Source organism: Morone saxatilis, unplaced genomic scaffold (assembly GCF_004916995.1).
Source record: "Morone saxatilis isolate NCDOM2014 unplaced genomic scaffold, NCSU_SB_2.0 Contig14, whole genome shotgun sequence".
Taxonomy (NCBI): Eukaryota; Metazoa; Chordata; class Actinopteri; family Moronidae; genus Morone; species Morone saxatilis.
Window position 1 is genome coordinate 7,545,085 of NW_023339696.1, and position 7,518 is coordinate 7,552,602.

Consider the following 7,518-nt stretch of genomic DNA (forward strand, 5'->3'; position numbering starts at 1 on the left):
ATTTGGTGCTCTTTTTTTAAATATACATTGCCCTTGTATAATCGATAGTGACACGAGCTCGAAAGTACTATTGCCAGTGATCTTTAATACTATGTTTGGAATGACAGGATTAGTTGCAACTGTTAGTGCAGATGTTGGGTAAAACAAAAAATAAATTACTATTTGGAAATATTTCACTAAAATTAGAGTTTAAAAACAAAAAGGAAATACTAATTATACCAGACAGACATTCAGTTATGTAACTTCATTAAAAATACTAATAGATTAAATTACATTGTAATAGCTTTATTTCAGTCACTTTTGTACCTGTTGTATGGACAATTATAATACATAAAAAGTAAACCATGTTCAATATATAAGTTTTATTTCAATATGTCGCGAGTACAATTGGGCCCGTAGGTACGTGTTACTTTGCGATTAAACTCTACTGTGCCGCTGCAGCAAGATTGTACTTTCAGTTCCTCGTGTATCACATCGAAGGACGAAATGTGGAGTTACGCCCCACATGTCTATATCACACGCCCTCCTGATAATTGACTTTTTTTATTAAATAGTTATTAATCACATATAGTGGCTAAATAGTTAAATAGCAATAGATAATATTTTCTACTACAAAACTTAGCTTCATGTTTCTTCAATAACATACACAGTTTCATTAATTGGTTGGTGATGCTGGAAGATTCTTTGCAATTTGATGACACCCGATATTCCAATTATTGCCTGATGCTCATGTCTTATCAGATACAGCCTGCAACAGATACCCACACACATAACCACACACAACTTCTTTGGCATACCAGATTGTTCTTTGGGCATATCTGCTGCAATGCTGCGCGTCCAAGATGTTGAATGGCCTTATTGGCATGGGACCCTTGGCGTTCTTCAGTTGGACCACCACAGATTTTCAAATTGTGAGATTCAAGTCAGGCTTTTTGCAGGCCAGTCAATAAGATGGTGTCGACTTTGTGTGTTTGGGTCTTCTGAGGATAGGTGCTTCACAGGAGCCTCAGCATATGTTTCTGGGTCGTTTCGTGTTGGACAACGCGATGACCCCAGACCCAGTTTCTGCTGACTGCTTTGAGGTGTTTTCTTTCAAGAGTCTTCACATATCGCTTCGTATACTTATGACTTCCTTCCACCTTTGACGAGATTCCAGTTCCAGATGCACTGAAGCAGTCCCCACAGCATCAATACTCCCCACCCACCGTGTTTCAGATTTAATTTCCCATTATTCTTTTCCAGCAACAGAGAGGGCCATAGACTCACTGGACACTGTTCCAGTTCACATCCAGGATAAATAATGGGACACATTTCCTGTATCTTTGTTACATTATATTCAACAGAAAAACCGGTCAGGTCTTAATTTATGCTTTGTTCAAAAACCAATACATTCAGCTTTGCCCACATTTATGTAGCTATGACTCTACAGAGAACACATAATGTACATGAGTGTGAGTGAAAAAAAAAGTCTTTACTGACCTTTGTTTTTACAGCATAAAGCTCAGAATCTATATTGCTAGTGTGGCCCTTAGGATGGCAATGTCGGTCTATCAGCTGGTCTATTAACGTAGTGGGACTGAAGTATGACTGCTAATGACTTTAGTGATCTCCTGACATTTTCTCTGGTGCCAGCATGAGGTTGACAATTTGTGCAAAATGATTAAACAAATATAGGATATTGCCATGAAAGACATTCATGATCCCCACAGGATAAATTGTAACAACTTTGGTGATCCATAAACCTTTTATTTAGCGCCATCATCTGGTCAAAAATACTTTTTGGACTGTGATCAAATACCTGCAAAACTAATTATTATTCCCATCAGCTTCAACTGTGCTTTGTGTTTAGTGCGTGTTAGCAAATGTTAGCATGCTTACATGCTAAACTAAGTAACTAATGTAATGAAAATGGTGAAAATTACCTGTTAAACATCACATTTTAGCATTGTCGTTGTTAGCATGTGGATTTAGCATTTACCTCAAAGCATTACTGTGCCTACATAATGCCTCATAGAGCTGCTAGTGTGCTCACAACCTACATCTCAGGACAGACACACACTGACATGCATATACACACACACACACAAAACTGGCATAATGCAATATATCAGCACTATTGCAATATAGGAGCAATATATCACACAACACGTGCCCCTGCTCATTGCCCTTTACTGTATATTCCCTTCACATGATGTCCAACCTTTCTCACATTAGTGGAACCAATAAATGAATTATCTAATTTATGGTAAAGGTACTGCTGAGTCTAACACAGGTCTCTTTGTGTTTTAATCTGGATGCAATGGAATGCATCCAGATTTTACTTCCATGTGAGACAATACCCCCTGTACTCAATATCCATACACACTCTGGTAATGACTGATAACTAAACTCATCTGCTCGCACGTGAAAGCAGTTACCCTCCCCCCCCCATAAAACTAAAGCTTGACATTTTTTGTTGCTGGTTGCCATGGGAATGCACTGCCTCGCGGTATGACTGTTGGAAAATTAGATTTCTCCTGATTTGTCTCATCGGTTTAAGTCATCCACACAATGCTGTCTGTCTGTATTCTGTCTGAGGATGAATTCAGGTTCTGCAAGGATACTGATCTTGTGATTCCAATAGCAATTACTGAACACAAGCAGTACTACCAGTACCACTAGGCCTACTACCATATATTACATAATAGATATTTGTCAACGTAACAATGTAACCCTATAGGATATTTGGCTTATATTTGATAAAATTCAAATTATCAGATTTTATGGACATGGAAATTATTTTTAATAATTCTAGGAAAAATGAACAAAACATAAAAACATATTCCAAAATGTTAACCCTTTCTCTTATTTTTGATTCTCTTACTTTAAAGTTCACCCAAATTACATAGACATATTTTCACATTTAACCCCCAATCCATGCAGATCATTTCAGTTTTATCTGCTGAGATTTTGCGATAAGCCACAGAGATGGCTGCTCACAAAAGAATAAATAGTAGAAATTAGAAATAGTCTCTCTGAAAACTGTTCACAGTCAAGTCTGTGGATTAGGCTAATATGAGTATACAGGACAACACAGTGCGTGTTCAAAATGTCATTATGCAACAACATTAATAATGCAGCTCTCAGGACAAAATGCACTTTTCTTATATGATGTTATTGTTTAGAATTATTGTTCATGATTTATTTATATTCATTTTAAAACTATTCTCAAGACAATAAATCCCCTCAGAAACTGCCAACAAGCAATCAGAGGGACAGATGACTACTAATTTATCTCATTTTGTTCTTTAGTTTAGTAATATGTATATAGTTTTTACTTTTGACATCTACAAAAACAACAAGACTTATAAAGGTTCAGGCTTTTTTGAGCATGGATACACATGAGAGTAAATCATTATAAAGCCAACATTTCTTTTTTAACATTATTCACACGTTCAAAAAAAATCAGCTTACCTCAATATGGAAATTTCTCAAAGATCTGACCAGTTGGTAGGATGGCAGAGCAGTCAGTGGGACTAAAACTTGGTTGGACTACAAAAACACGGGTTTGTCTGTAATATAGAAGCAGTGACTCCAATTAAGCAATTGAGTTTCTTGCCTCCCTCTCCCTGTCCAAATTGTCTCTCTCTTTCTGTCTCTTCCTCTCTCTGTCCTTCGATCTCTTCTTTGTTTGTTTATGTGTTTGATATGTCATTTTATGTTCTAACTTCACCAATGACTCTTCCTCCTTCTCTCTTATTCACATTTTACTGGAGCAATATTACAAGGAGTGAAACAAATTTGAAATAAACGTTTTTATGTACCTCAGTGACCACAAATATCTAAACTCCTGTTCAGGACCTCAGCTGTTGTCTTGTATAATGTGATACTGAATGACTAACTATGATTCTGTAACATCGTGATGATTAAGGCACATCAGGCCCCAACTGCCTGAAACTGACATAATTTGATCACATTGAAATGAAGTCAAGTCAGCACCAACACAGCAAAAACATTTAATGAGATACTGTAAACGCCCTTATTTAGAGCAAGTGTTTGGTTTGTCCCCTCTGGGCTACTGTAGAAACACTGCACTGTATGCACACGATGTACAATCATATATATCTATATATATCTAAAATACAGAAGCCCTCTGAAGTAAGTGAGAAAGAAAACAATCTGGTGATCCTTCAAGTCTGATCTGAATTGTTTTCTCTCTCTTGTGCTTATGACTTAAAGCTGCAGTAGGTAATTTTCATGCCATGTCATATGTTTCACTATATCCTGACAGTAGTTTTTTATTACTAAATATATATTTATATTATATTTACTAAAAACTAGTAATAAAAACTAAAACCTGAGATTTAGCTCTGCTGCCCTATTAGTCCAGTCCTCACAATATTATAAAACAGGATGTGCGAGGAGTTCCATCACGGCCATATTTTTCTGGACTGGTGCCCAGAGACATTACTGCTGCTGGAAAGCATGAGTTTAATTTTGTGCACGCTCATATGACGCGGTAATCTTTCCCGAGCTGCAGTTAATAAACACTGCTGTCTGTTGGTGTTTGTTGTAATAAATAGTTATATTTCATTCTCACTTTTGTCAGACACAAAGTCACAGAACAGCACTGGAAGACAAGCAGACAGACAGACAGACAGGGAGCTGCACTGTCAGCTGTTAGTGAGACAGACTAACAGCAAACTTAATATTACTGTTATTTACTGACATCAAACTTGCAGAGAACACGAGTTTACCTAATTAGTGTTCCCACAGTTCACTCTCATGGTGTTTTTTTCCTCTTTTTCTGACGGAAAGTCTGTTCATCTTCTCATCAAAGTTGTAAACATTGACATCAGCTTTGGCATGAGGAGAAGGCGGACCCCTACGCACCGGTATATGGCGGACCGGCTCTGGTTCTTGCAAATACCATTAGAAGCACTAGGAGGGGCCAGAGGAACCTGATTTCACAGGTTATATGTCTCATTTACCACTGTAAAGATAGAGAACATTTCTGAAAATATGAAAAAAGTAGTTTTTTTTTATAGAAGTTACCTACTGCAGCTTTAAGTACAGGTGAAAAAAAAATGGTTTTACCAGGTTAATCTTTCCTGAACTTTTTTTTCCACCTGTTTCACAGATTGGATTCAGGCCGGTTGGGTCGCCAACTCTACCGACTGAGCTAACTAGGGCACCCCACAATACCACCACAATAACTCTTTTTAAATTGTCCTCCCTCTACTCATGTCTTATGTATCATATGTAATAAAAAAAAAAAAGTCCATTGGCATTTTTGGTCATTTTGGTTTGATTTTAGTTTAAATAAAACAATGGTATTTAAATTCTAGGCTCTACTGATCAGAACCGTACAAACAGTCCTCAGTCTGTTGAGAAACTATGTGTAAGCTGATAGGAGAGAATTAGAGGAATTAGAGGAAAGTTTCATTTTTACTCATTCAAGCAGCCAGTAAAAACAAAACTTACCCCTACAAGATTCCTGCTTGCAACACCATGCAGCAAGTTATTACTACTACTACTCTCAAATAAATATAGTGGAGTAGAAGTAGCATGAAGTACAAAAGACGAGAAAGTAAAGTTAGTTAGTTAGTTAGTTAGTTAGTTAGTTAGTTAGTTAGTTAGTTACAATATTACTTTTGTTGACACCCTCCTACTGATTTGAAATCCAATCACATCCTTAGATTCAATTGTGTAATCGTGGAGAAAACTAGCTTGGAAGATGGAAGCACTTACATTTGTCTGGAAATAAATGAAAAGCAATATAACTAGTTGTGTTACTAATTACTGTTGGCAGGGAGTAATAAGTAAAGTAATAATATTACCTTTGAAAAGTAAAATAAGTGACTAACTAGTACACTGCTGAGGCAGCACTGTACAGAGAGTGGTGCAAGAATAAGAGGCTGATTCACACCGGTTTACAGGAACCTGTTTATCTTGTGAAAATCAAATTGGGTCATTGAAGGGGCCATTTTTAGTTTCTGTTTGACAGTTTTTCCTCTCTGGGTCGTGGTTGGATGTGTATATAAGGCCAATGTCCCCAAGGCAGCCACATCTACCTGGCATCAGGCAAAGCTACACAGAGACACTGAAGAAACAGGTAAGTTTATTTCTAATGTTTTATCCTTACTGGGGTTTTCTTGTTTGTTTTTTATTTTGCTTATTTTTTTGTGAAATAATATACTAACAAAATACCTTTATGGAAGCCTCTGAATGACGTCAAACAATATGTAATGATCAAAAATTATAATTTATGAAATAAAAAATTAATTATTACTCACTATAACTCAGTGTATACTTACGTTTCAAACTAATAATATAACATAAATACTGCAAGAGAAAAAAAATATTTTGAACATACCTGTAGACCTACAGGTGCATTGTGTTATAGGGGCTTTGACCATTACGGGGTTCTTTGTTCTCTCTCCACATGATTTCCTGTCAGCTTTGAGTGCAGTATAATAACAACTTAATGTTACTGACAATAGTTTGCTCATTATTTCAGTATTCTTGGTTTATGTACTTATTTATATCTGCCTTTCCAGATGACTGGAAAAAGGTCAAGGAAAGAATGATGACACAAAAGGAAATTTAGTTCATACTCACATGTGGCAGACAGATGGAAAGTGAGTCTGAGGATTGAGTGAAATAAAAAAATAAAAAAGGAAATTGGAGTCACTGGCTGCACATTACGTGAACAGTTTTGTAGTGTAGTGAAAACAAATGTTCTCTCTGGTGACTGGTCATCCCTCCTTCTAACTGGATAGATCTTAATTTCCATATTAATATAGCATCATTGCCTGAAATGGGCTTGCATTCACCAGTACAGAGTATTTTTCCACATGAGTATCCTTGTTTCTTATTGAGCACTGCCACCTCTGGTGAGCATGGTTGTACCCACCACTGAGGTCACTGATTTAACTGCACTGTAGCATTATTTAAATACATGACCTAATGTCTACAATCTACTGTTAATTATCCAGTAAGAAAATGTTATCAGTTTTAAATAACATTCTTGTATAGCAGCATTTGTGCAGTGATCTTTAAATACTATGTTTGGAAGTACAGGAATTAGTTGCACTTGTTAGTGCAGATGTTGGGTAAAACAAAAATAAATTACTAATTTGGAAATATTTCACTAAATTAGAGTTAAAAACAAAAAGGAAATACTAATTATACCAGACAGACATTCAGATTATGTACTTCATTAAAAATACTAATAGATTAAATTACATTGTAATAGCTTTATTTCAGGTCACTTTTGTACTTTGTATGGACAATTATAATACAAAAAGTAAACATGTTCAATATATAGTTGTTATTTCATATGTTGATATATTCCTGTATTTACTGGTTTCTATATTGATTGGTATTTACACATGAGGACGAAATTATTAGCCCCCCTATGAAAATTACATTTTTTTAAAAGTATTTCCCAAGTGCTAAACATAGCAAGTAATTTTTAACACAGCTTTTTCAAACATCCTAGTTTTATTTTGGATGCTTACATTATTTTACTTTGCA